A 14604-nucleotide genomic window follows, 5' to 3' on the forward strand; every position below is an offset into this window, starting at 1 on the left:
ATGGTTTGAATAACTTAGTCATTCAGGAAGAGCAACTTAGTTATTCTTGAAGTCAAAACATGCAAAGTGAAACACAAGATGTCACACCCCTAAACCAAGGATGGCGGAAACGTCCGGGGGTGGAGGACTTCATGTAGAGTATCACAACAACGAGTATAATAGTGCTCAAAGTAAATACAACCATCATAAATATAATTGAAAAAGTTACACCAAAGTATATGTTTACATGATTCGAATCAATTACATTATGATACAAAATGAACTGTTTGACAATTTATCGTCCCATCCTCAAAACATGGTTGATTTCCTGCTTCACTGAATTCCTGAGAATACAAGTAGTTTTGAAAAAGTGTCAACACAAAGGTTGGTGAGTTCATAAGAGATTTTGTTAGAGAAGTAAATCGTCTTCCTTGTAAAAGCGATAGAGTATGTATCCAGGAAATCCAATATTTTCTTTATTATGTATATGTAGTCCTAAATCCCAAGACCGAGAGATAACAAGTATTTTGCATACTTAAAGATATAAAAGTGGTTTCAAATTGGCGTAAAACCCTTTGTGATTTAAGAAAACTCCCGTAATGAATGGTGTGTAGTCTTATATACCTAGACTTGAAATACACATCAATATTTGTAATTATTGATATAAAAAGTGATTTTAAATCGACATAAAACCCCTTTTGTTTTATAAAAATCCCGTAAACTTTATGTATTGTTAGCTCCCTATGTGAGTCGCTATAACCATACTATGACTAGAGGTAACCTGCACAACGTCTTTTAGACGCCCTGATCCTATGACTCTTGTCACCCGCAGACCTGCCAGTCCGGCTGTAGCTAGCAGCGAGGTGTGGGATGTCAACCCCAATATAGATCTATACACAATTATCACGCTCTCCCTACAATAGATTTTCGTTATAACTTACATGAATTTGAATCCCGTACTCGGACGTACGGGGAGAGAAAGTCTCACAATCTGAGTTAACAAGTTTACGTGTAGTGTGCGTAAGTGTAGAACCTTTTTGTATGAATGTACCCTTTTTGTACGAGTGTGTTATGTGAAGAATCATAAACTATACCTATTATAGTTTATCCAAAACGTTTGTAATGTATAAGAACTCTTTTATGAAAATGCATTAGTGTTATGAATCCAAAAACTATGCTTATTATAGCTTAATATACGTGTTCTAAATGAATGAATAATCTTATCATGAATGACTAAGTTTTAGTTTATGATGATAAACTAACAAGGAAACACATTCAATATTTAGAACTCATTATTATACACTTTGCTCAACATAATACAAAGTCTTATGAAATTTATATGTTGTTAACTAAATTTAGCCTTTCTGCGCTGTTTTATAAAAGACATAGAAAAATCATGCGAAGTTGAAAACTAAATCCGTAAATTCTGAGAGTTCCCAAAATGTGTCTAGTTTACTCATAATTTTTATCATGATTTTTAATGACCTCCAACTTGGGTGAAATAGTCCATAATCACAGACTGGTCCGGATTGGTGTTTGAAATGATAGGCAGTTTTGTAAAAATCACCATAAATTGTAGACAAATCTTATGGAGATGTGCAAGTAGTCATTTTAAAGATAATAACTGGAACTACTTACACCTAAAACAGTTTTTCAAACAAAAATGATTAAGTTGTCCAAAACAGTCCGTGAATGGAGACCAACTTTTCTGATGAAAGTTGTTAGAAAATTTTAGTTATGTTCTTGGTGTTTTAACCTGTATTCCCCCCCCCCCTCTAAAAACTTGAGAAAACATGAAAATATAGGGGTCTAAACTCACCTTGAGTAGTTTCAGTAGATGAGTGTTGAAGAAGAGAAGTGTTCAACTCAAGAACACTTGAAGAATCACTTGGAGATTCGAAGATCTAACAAGAATGTGATGATGTTTGTGTAAACAATCTATGATTTTGAGTAGGACGATGTGTAATAATCATAAGAAAGATGATGATACTTACTAAATGAAGGAGAAAATTCTTGGAGTATGCCTTGAAGTTCTCGAATTTGAGAGAGAAAGATAAGAGAGTTTGGAGTGTGATTCTTGGTGGAAAAATGAAAGAATGAATGAAGTGTGAGGAGAGAGGGTGGATGTTCCAGCTCTAAGAACGTGGGAAATGGCTGGAAATAATGAGAAAGGACTATGAAATGACTAGGGATGGGCTGATGGTGAATAGTGACATGGAGTGGGTATGGGAGTGGTTGTTTGTGTCATAGAATAAAGGAAAGTCAACACTCCACCTCTTGTACTTCACCCACTCTTCTTGGATAAGGTTTTATCCTTAAAAACGTGATTAATTAATAATTAAGGGGTCTTATATGTTAAAATAAAGTTTTGGGTGAAAATCCCGCGTTAAAATAATTAAAAACGAAGCTAAAATGCAAAACTACTCGAAAACCGGGAGAAAAGAAGCTTCCCAGCGAGACCTCTCGGTCCTGGCCGAGGTTTGGTCCTCCTGATGCTAGGCGCGAAGCGAAGGAAACGAAGGTAAGCAGGAAGCGAAGGGCTCGGTCCAAAGGCATCAGAAGCGAAATGGACCGAAGTGAACAGTACCTTCGGGTTTGGGTGTGTGCGAGGTTCAGTCGCGAGAGGACCCTTCGGGTTCGGTTCTTTGAGCGAGGTTCGGGCCCGAGAGCACCCCTTCGGGTTCGGTCCTCTTGGTTTCGGTCCCTAAGAGGACTTTCGGGTCCTAAGAGGCTTTGGCCCTATTAAGAGGGTTTCGGGTCCTTAAGCCCTTTTTGTCCGTTCTTGCCCCCTTTTAAGCCGTTTTCGACTCGGTCAAGGGTCAGAATGACCCGAATGACTTCAGAAAGTTACGAGAACTTTTGAGAGAGATTTGGGAGAGATTTCACATACTTGGAGAGATTTATCATACAAAGAGAGATTTGGGAGAGATTTGACATACTTAGAGAGATTTAGGAGAGATTTGACATACTTAGAGAGATTTGGGAGAGATTTAACATTCTTGGAGAGATTTCTCATACAAAGAGATATTTGGGAGAGATTTCACCTACTTAGAGAGATTTGGGAGAGATTTCAAAATAGAGAGAGATAGAGTGAAAACGATTGAGAGAGGTTTCATTTGTGACCTTTTTTAGTGTCCGGCTTCGCAATGCAAGGTCCGTAAACCCTATTAAGCCTTGTTTAAGGATCTTACACACTCCCGATGAGTATGCAACATTGTTTTATCGGTTTGGCTCGCCACTTACCATAGTTTTAGGTTAAGGAGATCTAGATGTACGCACTTTTCGATTTATGATCTCTCATTAGAATAGCGAGTTGTTTAGAAATTACATAACATAAACTCTAGTACCCACGGGCAAATTGAGTCGAATGGTTTGACTTGTTGACTTCAGTTGACTTTGACTTGACCGGAAATTGACGGTTGTCACATCATCCCCCCCGTTAGAGGGAATTTCGTCCCGAAATTTGAATTTAGGCAAGGAGTAGGCATGAACAATCGAGCCAAGAAGTGGGGATACTTCCTAATCGACTGATTCTCGCCCTCCCAAGTGACCCCAGGTCCTTGGTTAGTATTCCAGCGAACCCTCACTAATGGGAAGCGGCGTTGCTGCGTTCGCTTGACCTCTCGGTCCATGGTCACTACGGTTCTTTCACGAAGGTGAGGCTCTTGTGGAACTCGATCTCGTCGAGGGGGATTACAAGAGTCTCGTCAGATAGATACTTCTGCAAGTTCGGGACGTTTCGGGTAGAATGTACTTTACCAAGCTCACGGGAGTAGATTGAAGTTGCGATTACAGGGCTGATTCTTACAAGAATCTCGAAAGGCATAATTATCTGGGGTTTTGGCTTTCCACGCTTTCCGAAGCGTACTAAGCCTTCCCAGAGTGAGGCTTCCAGAGGAATTTGGTGTCTTATTCTGGAGTTCTAAAGGTTTCTCCCTTTTGCTTCTCTTCCCAATCAAGGGTTGCTCCCCTTCAGGGTCAAAGTCGTAAGGGGGTTCTGTAATTTACGAGAAGTTCCAAAGGAACTAAGACGGTAGGTCAGCGAGACCCGGAATTTTGGCGTATTCCTGCTGACGCCTTTGGTGCTGACTGTTTATCAACGGTTTTGATCAATTGAAAGGGTCCTTAAGAATTTCCACATTGATAAAGATGTGTCTTAGGAATTCGACTCCTCAATTCCAAAACTCGTATCTAGAGAACTTCAGGTAAGGCTTCTTTGATCGTATTGCTTTCGCGGTTTGTTGTAGCTGCTCTCCTTGGTTTCCTTCTTACTACGAGGGTAGATAAGCAAGCCATTTACAATGACAATGACGAACTAATCCTAGTAAGAATGGCATATCCTATTTATTACGTTCATGAATACTGCGAGCGGGTTGGTCCTATCCAAGGGGTATCACTACGGACTTGCAGCGTCCGCATCGAATTTGGAGGATTGTCCTCGGACATCCTTCTCCAATACTCGCGACTGGTGATATTCAGATCTTAGGTCCAATTCCTGAAGGGTACCTCGTTCCTTGCGGTTGGTCGGCCTATCCGCCTATGCGAGGCAGATAGTAAAGGTTTCTATTGGAGATATTATCGGGGCCTCGGAGGTCGATGGGCCTACGAGCAATTTGTCTTTCTATTTGAAGAATAAGACCGGAGTTCTCCAGGGTGAGAAGCTTGGTTCTTCAATTTCATTGTTGAGTAGTTCGACAGGTTTGACCTGACAGTTCTTGTAGCTCGGTAGGAGGCATGTGGGTTTGGTTTTCGCGACTAGACCTTTTAAGATGGTAGGACATTCACTCGTCCTCCTGGGCAACCTTGGCCCAAAGTTCATGGCAGGACTCGTACCTGGTCCATCTATCATTAACTTGCGCATATAGGTCGTATGTGCTTAAGATTGGCAAGACATTTGGATGGGTGACTCTGCCCCAAATCCACAACCAGACATGGAACAAGAATTAGTGCGGAAGCACACATCCAATGTCCGTAGAATCTTAATTATACATTATCCTCGCGTATACACGTAGTAGTGGTAGACTAACCGTATTCGTCCCAAGCTTCTGTGCTTGAACCTTGTCTGCTACATGCATGACATTCTCGAAGGCCTCCTGTAAATACTTGTGATAAGGTTTCGGGAAGTATAAAACTCCTCTGGTGCGTGTTTTGGAGTTCACAGCGAGAGATGACCCGGAGGTCCGTGCTAGATGTTTATGAGAGATGAAGGTTTCGATATTCGGGGGGGGGGGGGGGGGGGTTAGGTGAAGGGTCCTTTTGTAGACGTTTAATCGGGAAGATGAGGACTATACTAATCGAAATTGAATGGTGACACCAGTATCTCTTTAGGTAAAACATGTGTTAAGTTGTATTCGTATGAAGTGCTCATTAGAGTGATAGGGTATCTTGTGTTTCTTTTCAGTGGGTTCCGCTTGTTCGATATTATTATTACTATAGATGATTCATACCACAGTGTCTAGCACTGGTAGTAGGTGTGTTTCGATAGCCAGTAATGATACTTGATACCATGATCCCTGACAGGTCTCCCTACGATCAAGCGGTATATGAACGTCGTATGAAATTTGATGTTGGGGAAATCGTCGAGTGGGTGGCCCCACTCAATTCTTACTACTAGACACGGAATAGGAGTCAGGATGGAATTATTTGTTTCAAGACTTCAGTATTTTGATTATAATTAACCCCGATGTATGTACAAAGTCATCACATCTTACAGGTAATGATCCTAAGATCATATATGAATGTCTTTGGTTTGATTTGAACAAGAGAGTATTTTAACTATTTTTTTTAGAAAGATTGTGATTTTATCAATCATACCAAATTCATTACAAACATATGGTACTTAAACGTTTTTGTCATTGGAAACATTACAACAGTCCTAATATGGTTCCCTGTTACCCTTGTTGGTTCGTTTGTTACACTCCTCCGGCTCCTCCGTCATTCTTCTCGGCAAGCCCCATTGTGATGGAAGCCACATCGGTTACACTTTGGGAGTGATCCCTCATATGGTCTGGCCGACGTTTGGGTGGCAGACCCCGTGGCTAGTGTCGCGGCGTTCGTCGTGACTGCTGTTGTACTGGCAGGTGCAGCTACGGATTGCTTTCTTCCAGCGAGTTTTTGAGGTAGGTTACACTTTTTTTCGTCCCAGAACTTTCGCTTCCTGCTCGTAGGTTTGTGGCCTGAGGTATTTTCGCTGGCAAACACCCGTTGGTGTTCCTGATTGTTACCACAATCTGTATTGTCAGTACCGCTTCCATTTCTGCTGGCATGGTTAGCATTGAATTGCGCCATGACGGCTGCTACGGCTGTCGTGACCGCAGCTTGAAAAGTAGCAGAGTCTATCTGCAGGGTTGGCGCCTTGCTAGTTGGTTGGTTTCCCCTTGGTGAAGACATAGCTCTGTTCCATGATGAAAAACGACTTCTTTAGTGGAAGTGATTATCTTAAGTGCATCCTTACGATTTATATTTACGCATATAAATTTTTGCACATTACTGTACTATTCCTAGTGTTTCCGCTAACGTTCTTAAAATGGAGTTATGGCAGTGGGTAGGAGTAGGTTTCATACGGGCGTTAAGCTTTACTCATCTTAGAATCATGTTTGTCCGAACACGCTTGGCTGAGGAGTTTTGATGGGACCCGGTGCATTAGTGATGGTATGATCGCACCCATAGGTCTATGAAGAAGGAACTTCTCAACAAAATGTTTAAGGGTGAGATGATAATGAGTTTTTTTAGAATGGCTATACGTCGCGAGTTTCTAACTAAGTTTATCTTATATCGATTTGTAACGCAATTTGGTCGTTAAGGGTGTTCTGAAAACAATTCTTAGCGAGATTCTTTATATGGTATACTCATGTATTTCAGTCGTTATGTATCCAAGTGAACCCTTATACTTGACCCAAGCTAGGTCCTTATTATGACCAATTGAAGTATGCTTAGTTATATAACTAAGACTAAATAGACCTTTGAGTCTGTTAGATATATCCTAAGCCCATTTTGTTAATATGACTCTAGTAATTATGGTTTCAGCGAAATTTTTTGACCTAGGTGTAGGTTTACCTCACATCCGAGCATGGAAACGTTTTGATAGCAACTAGATCTCTCGTTTAGTATGACCACTTAAATCACAGTGTCATGCTCACGCCTAGAATAGAGTAGCACCAACGCATACTCACGAACCTAATTTACAAGGTCTTGTGAGCGGTATGAACTCTACTTATGACGATCTGTCCCTTGCGATACCTGAGGCAAAGTCGATGCACCTTGCAGCTCTGTCAATCGATGCTTGGCTGCAATCCTCCTCTCTTTGAATGTTGTGTGTCTACCCTGTTACTCTCTTGCCTCTGCCTGAGTGGCGATAAGGTCCTAAACAGAGAGTTGGTCTCTGAAATAGTAGTCTCTTTCCGAGACTCGGGTACATGAGACAGTAGGGCCTGTAGTAGTGCGCAGTTTCCGAACTCGGGTTGTAGTCTACCTGCTTTAATCCCCGATGTTCACGATCTGCGGGTCTTTGCCGGGAGGGCTCTGTCAGTCGGTCCCCTGTGGTTGAGGTCATAGCACCCTCGTTGATCTCCACATGGTGGTTGTTGTCATTGCTATCGACATTCAACCCTCGATCACGATTGCCCAACGGGGCACAGGTTCGATGTAGTCGAAACGGTTCGCGGAAACCCTTGCTATGCATGGAGGATTGATTCCCTCGGTTCCGCTTCTGATTCTCCTCATAACCATTCACCATTTCTCGGGTTCGGATTGGGAAAGTAGGGGTCGTCCGGTAAGTAGGATCTTACTATGTTGTACGTGCGAGAATAGGAGTGGAAGAGGTAATTACTAAGCGTCTAACTCTATAATTAATTACTTATAGGGGTGATCTTTATTAGTTATTTATATAATGACATAGTGCATACCAATTACATATAACAAGATATGATAGACCTTCGAATAAGCGATCCTACCCTAGATCCACATCCAAACAAGGAAAAGGAAGTAAGGCAATGACCACGAATTCTAAGTCTATGACTTCTAAGTTATATAATACCTTAGGGTATCCACTTAGGGACTATAGACCTATTATTAAGGATCTATTTAGTTTTCATATAAGTTATGATATTACAAAATACTCCTATAGTATTTTAAACTCGTGTTTTGTTCTAATGTTCTCATTGTGGTAGTGTTGGTAAGTATTTAGACTTGTTGCCATATCACAACCATTCTTGGGCATGTGCTAATCACTCCTCGGACCAGCATAGTTGATCAGGCTATGTCACTCCCAAGACTGACCATACATCCCCGAGCTTACCTGTGATATCCAACAATCATTACTTTTGTTTTGTTCTAGAATGATGCTGACCTTAGTATGTATGCATGCATGTATACTTTTAATAAGAAACTATTTATTTCTAAAAGTATAGTTGTTTTGAAAACTTTAAATCAGAGACTTTAATCCCAATGCATTTATAGTTTGTATATCTTATGTGGTTCGATATACTGAGTTCACTATAAACAATGCTCTGATACCAATTTGTCACACCCCTAAACCAAGGATGGCGGAAACGTCCGGGGGTGGAGGACTTCATGTAGAGTATCACAACAACGAGTATAATAGTGCTCAAAGTAAATACAACCATCATAAATATAATTGAAAAAGTTACACCAAAGTATATGTTTACATGATTCGAATCAATTACATTATGATACAAAATGAACTGTTTGACAATTTATCGTCCCATCCTCAAAACATGGTTGATTTCCTGTTTCACTGAATTCCTGAGAATACAAGTAGTTTTGAAAAAGTGTCAACACAAAGGTTGGTGAGTTCATAAGAGATTTTGTTAGAGAAGTAAACCGTTTTCCTTGTAAAAGCGATAGAGTATGTATCCAGAAAATCCAATATTTTCTTTATTATGTATATGTAGTCCTAAATCCCAAGACCGAGAGATAACAAGTATTTTCCATACTTAAAGATATAAAAGTGGTTTCAAATTGGCGTAAAACCCTTTGTGATTTAAGAAAACTCCCGTAATGAATGGTGTGTAGTCTTATATACCTAGACTGAAAATACACAACAATATTTGTAATTATTGATATAAAAAGTGATTTTAAATCGACATAAAACCCCTTTTGTTTTATAAAAATCCCGTAAACTTTATGTATTGTTAGCTCTCTACGTGAGTCGCTATAACCATACAATGACTAGAGGTAACCTGCACAACGTCTTTTAGACGCCCTGATCCTATGACTCTTGTCACCCGCAGACCTGCCGGTCCGGCTGTAGCTAGCAGCGAGGTGTGGGATGTCAACCCCAATATAGATCTATACACAATTATCACGCTCTCCCTACAAGAGATTTTCGTTATAACTTACATGAATTTGAATCCCGTACTCGGACATACGGGGAGAGAAAGTCTCACAATCTGAGTTAACAAGTTTACGTGTAGTGTGCGTAAGTGTAGAACCTTTTTGTATGAATGTACCATTTTTGTACGATTCTGTTATGTGAAGAATCATAAACTATACCTATTATAGTTTATCCAAAACGTTTGTAATGTATAAGAACTCTTTTATGAAAATGCATTAGTGTTATGAATCCAAAAACTATGCTTATTATAGCTTAATATACGTGTTCTAAATGAATGAATAATCTTATCATGAATGACTAAGTTTCAGTTTATGATGATAAACTAACAAGGAAACACATTCAATATTTAGAACTCATTATTATACACTTTGCTCAACATAATACAAAGTCTTATGAAATTTATATGCTGTTAACTAAATTTAGCCTTTCTGCGCTGTTTTATAAAAGTCATAGAAAAATCATGTGAAGTTGAAAACTAAATCCGTAAATTCTGAGAGTTCCCAAAATGTGTCTAGTTTACTCATAATTTTTATCATGATTTTTAATGACCTCCAACTTGGGTGAAATAGTCCATAATCACAGACTGGTCCGGATTGGTGTTTGAAATGATAGGCAGTTTTGTAAAAATCACCATAAATTGTAGACAAATCGTATAGAGATGTGCAAGTAGTCATTTTAAAGATAATAACTGGAACTACTTACACCTAAAACAGTTTTTCAAACAAAAATGATTAAGTTGTCCAAAACAGTCCGTGAGTGGAGATCAATGATATTGCCATATTTATACTTATTTTTAGGCAATATTTAAGTACATTTTTGTTAAAAAGTCGGTAATTTGTTTAGAATAATGGTACTTATGAGCTTAAATGTTATTTACAGCCAAAAAGAAGACATTTTGAAGAAAAGGGGACTAAAAGCGTTAAAGAAAGAAACTTTGGGAATTAAAAGAGTAAAAGTGAAGTAAAAAGACTATTCACGACGTGAGACTTAAAGGATTTACGACGTGAATCGTTGGTTCTAGAAGATATGTACGCGTGTGAAGGAATCCTTGACGGGCACGGTTATCTACAACTCACGACGTGAATTTCTTACTATTCACGATGTGAATTTATGGATATCAGCAACTATATAAATCCTTGACCATTACGAATAGAGGCACCCTTGGGCAGAAGGAAGGAGTTCCAGAAGACGATTTGGAGCGAAAGAAAGGTTCTGGAAGAAGGTTTTCAACATCAAAAAGAATAAAGGTTTATATTTTGGTTAAATAAGAACATGTCTTTCATTATTTTTAGTTGTGTTGGTTTAGTTGCTTTGATGAGCAGCTGAATCTAGCTACTCTTGTTTAGCTAGATGAAGCTTTAAACTTATGAATAGTTATATGTTTATGGATTAAGTTTAGTTGGTAAAAGTTGCTTGTGTTTGATTTGTATAACCTAGCATGCTACTGTTTGTTTATCTAATTGCTTGATTGCATGTTCTGTGTAGCTTAGTGACCATTAAACTGCATGAACCTGTTTACCTAATGATTTAGTGAACATTGAATTGTTAGAGCTAGGATTGACCAATCTTAGTTAGTAATTAGAATAAATAAGCTTAGCTGTGCTAGAGAACGTGTATTGTGATCATAATTGTGTTTATATAACAAATCTTACATAAGATATTTACATTCATAATTAGTTCTATGTTAATTATGTGTGAACATACATTGTTTGACATGAATTAGTTAATTATTGGTAAAGTTAGAACTAAATTACTAATACAACGAAAAAAACCAACTTAATAATCCGTAATCATTAGCTAGCCATAAGGGAGAAGTGGATTCAAACTAAACAAGAGTGTGTGTTTTTAATTATTGAATTTGAATTTAAGTTCATCTGATCTTGTAAAATCAGGTAAAACCCCATTTAAACTTGTTAAAAATTAGGTTAATTTAATAGTAAGTAAATTAATTAGTAACACCGTTCCATGTGATCGACACCCGACTTACCCAAGCTATACTGTAATCTGACTAGGTACACTGCATATAAGTGCATAGTTAGTTAAGTTTGTTAGGTTATAAATATTAAAATTAGTGAGTACTTTTGTGCACATCAAGTTTTTGGCGCCGTTGCCGGGGAACGGCTTAGATTATTAGTTTATTTAGTTGCATCAGATTAATCGCCCCTTTTTTTGGAATAAAATCTGCAAAAAGGTTAATTGGTTATTTATTTTTGCTAGCTTAGTAGTTTATTTTTTTTCTGTTTCTGTCATAGAGTTCACGACGTGAGTTTTAATAAACTCACGACGTGAAAGCTGAGATTTCATTTTTTAGTTTTTCTTATTTTAGTCTAGTTTTACGTTTTTAGTTTAGCAAGTTGCAGGAGTTCATGACCAGAGGCTCAAACACACCCTTGGTGCCACCACTTGAAGATCCCGAGTCTGCAATTCACAAGAAAAAGATGCCCTTGCAAGAATTGAAGTCAGCTTTTTCAAGGAAGTCGGGAAAGAAGACAGGAGAGTCAAGTTCATCCGCGAGGCATAAGAGCAATATTGAGCACTTGGATCAGACACCAGTCCAAACCGAGTCTGAATACGATACCGAGCCGGAATTTGAAGAACACACGAGCGAACCCGAGAACGAGGCAAGGAACGAGATGGCAGCAATTGAAGAAATGTCCATGGGAGCTTACAAGAAGCGGATCCGAGAAGATATGGGTCCCGGTTTAGTCCAACCTGTAATACCTGCCACTGCCACATTCGAGCTGAAGGGACACATATTGACTGCCCTGAAGGACATCCCATTTTTTCGGGAAAGATCATGAGGATGCTTTTAAGCATCTAGATGAAGTCAATGACATTGCGGACTACTTCAATGTCCCAAATGTCAACAGAAACAGAGTCTTGCTTAGGATGTTTCCCATCACTTTCAAAGGAGCTGCTAAGGAGTGGTTAAAAGCACTCCCACCGGGTACAATCACCACTTGGGCACAAATGCGTGAGAAATTCCTGGACCAGTTTTGCCCGCCATCCAAGATAGCCAAACTCAAGAAGGCAATAGCCAACTTTGAGCAACAGCCGGGGGAGTCACTATACGAAGCATGGGAGTGGTACAAGGGCTTGCTCAGAAATTGCCCTCAGCATGATCTAAATGTGCAGGAAGAGATGTCAATCTTTTATGATGGGGTCAACGTGATGACAAGACAACTCCTTGATTCTCAAGGACCTTTGACAAAGAAAAATCCAAGGGAGGTCAAGGAGCTAATTGAAGAATTCGGGAAGCATTCTCGCGAATACCACAACCCGAGGCAAGAAGGAATCAAAGGCGGAGTAGGGGCCCAAACTGAAGAAATAGCAGCGGTCATGGTCATGCTGAATAATATGGACCGCAGGATAACACAGATGGACCAGTCGATACATGCCATAAGAGTGGGTTGTGAGAGATGCAGTGGTCCACACTTGACAAAGGACTGCAATGCAGATGAATATGGGAACAGAAAGGTTCAAGTGTGCTACTCTAGTGGGGATAAGTTTGATGAGGACTGGAGGAAACCGAAGAAGGAGTGGCTGCCATATGAGGAGTATAAGAAGCAAAAAGAAGAGAAGTATAGGCAGACAGGTCGAGGCCTTTATCAAAAGGAGCAGCCACTAGCCGAGAAGAAACCCGACCTAGAGACCATTTTAATGAAGTTTATGGAAGCTTCGGAAAAGAGACACGATGCCACTGATTCTGCCATTCTGGAACAACAAACTTTGATAAAGAATCAACAAGCCTCCATCCATAACCTTGAAATACAATTTGGTCAACTAGCCACTCTAGTTCATGAGAAGTTATCCCCAAAAAATACCGAAACGAAGACCCAATCTCATGTAATGGCCATAGACACCGAAGAAGAAGCCATCTCAGAGTTCCTGGAAGCATTGGAAGAAGAACCACAAAAGCCCGATCAAAAGATGAAGAAGATCAAGCTCGAAAATCATGAAGCTGCTGAGTTCCAGAATTCACGACGTGGGCCCGTCATGAACAGCAAAATTCTGCAGTTAGTTCGGTTTATCAGCCGCCTTTGCCTTTTCCTTCCCAAGCTACCCTTAGTCCACTTGAGAGAGAGCATAGAGAGTTTGTCAAGCATGTGAAGGGGATCCCGATTAATACTCCCTTTGTCGAGTCTTTATCCAAAACTCCCGAGCATAAAAAATTACTGCAAGACTTGATAGACACTCGAAGGCAATTAAAGAAGCAGTCTACAGTGATTCTAAGTGAACAAACTTCAAAAGCTGTGTTAGGAGAAACACCAGAAAAGATGGGGGATCCTGGATGCCTCACTCTTCCATGTGAGTTTGGGAATAAAATGAAGGTTAATGCTTTAGCCGATTCTAGGGCTAGCATTAATCTAATGCCTTTTTCATTTTATCAAAAATTAGATATTCAGAAGATGAAGGCTACAAAAATGAAGATTCACATGGCGAATCGTTCGGTGACACAACCCTGCGGCATAGTGGAGGATATTTTGGTGAAAATTGGAAATTTTGTTTTTCCAATAGACTTTGTAGTCTTAGACATGAAAGAAGATCCAGATGTTCCAATAATCCTTGGTCGGCCATTGCTTAACACTGCTAGAGTCCTTGTTGATATCCGTGAGTCTAAGCTCACCTTGAGAGTTGGAGATGAAAAAGAAGTTTTTGGGATAGAAGATGGCTTCCCAAAGGAACATGTTCAAGAAGAGGTGTTCACAATTAACAAAGACAATGAACTAGAAGAACTGGAGAAGCTTATGGAAGAAGAGATCAAGGCAGTTCATCAAGTCAAAAGAACAAAACCTAGAGCATCTGTTCCATTTTTGGTTGAAGTCATAGCTTACAAAAGTCCACCTTCTTGGGTGAGTAAAGAGGATGAGGAGATGACAAGAGGAGGTCACTTCAAGAGTGACAAAGCCGGTGGTGAAAGAAGAGGAGGATGCGATGAGGTGCAAGGAAGAAACTAAGGGCACAAAACGCAAGCTTGAAGAAGAGGAGAAAGTTAAAAAAGAAAATTCAAAGAAGGCATATAAAAGGCGAGTTCAAGCTTACAAGAGGCGATTCAAGGAACAAAAGATCCTAGTGGTGGATTCTTCCGAGGACTCAACGTAGGAGGCACGGAGTCCAGCTCAAGACTCCAAGAAAAAGAAGCGCTTCTCGGGAGGCAACCCGAGTTTGGTTTGAATTTTTTTTTTCTTTTTCTTTTTGCATTTTAGTTTTAAAAACTTAGATCAAGTCCTCCAACTCTATTAGAACAATATGTAGGGACCTTAAAATGG

The 14604-nt window shown here is 39.7% G+C and overlaps 1 non-coding gene across 1 annotated transcript; it reads right to left on the reverse strand.

The window, feature by feature from the left end:
• Positions 1 to 12352: 12352 nt before the first annotated feature.
• On the reverse strand, positions 12353 to 12459 carry LOC128133159 (small nucleolar RNA R71). Its single transcript, XR_008231337.1, has one exon. It is a non-coding gene; the product is annotated as a small nucleolar RNA R71 (small nucleolar RNA).
• Positions 12460 to 14604: the final 2145 nt, after the last annotated feature.

The sequence above is a fragment of the Lactuca sativa genome, chromosome 3, assembly GCF_002870075.4.
Source record: "Lactuca sativa cultivar Salinas chromosome 3, Lsat_Salinas_v11, whole genome shotgun sequence".
NCBI lineage: Eukaryota > Viridiplantae > Streptophyta > Magnoliopsida > Asterales > Asteraceae > Lactuca > Lactuca sativa.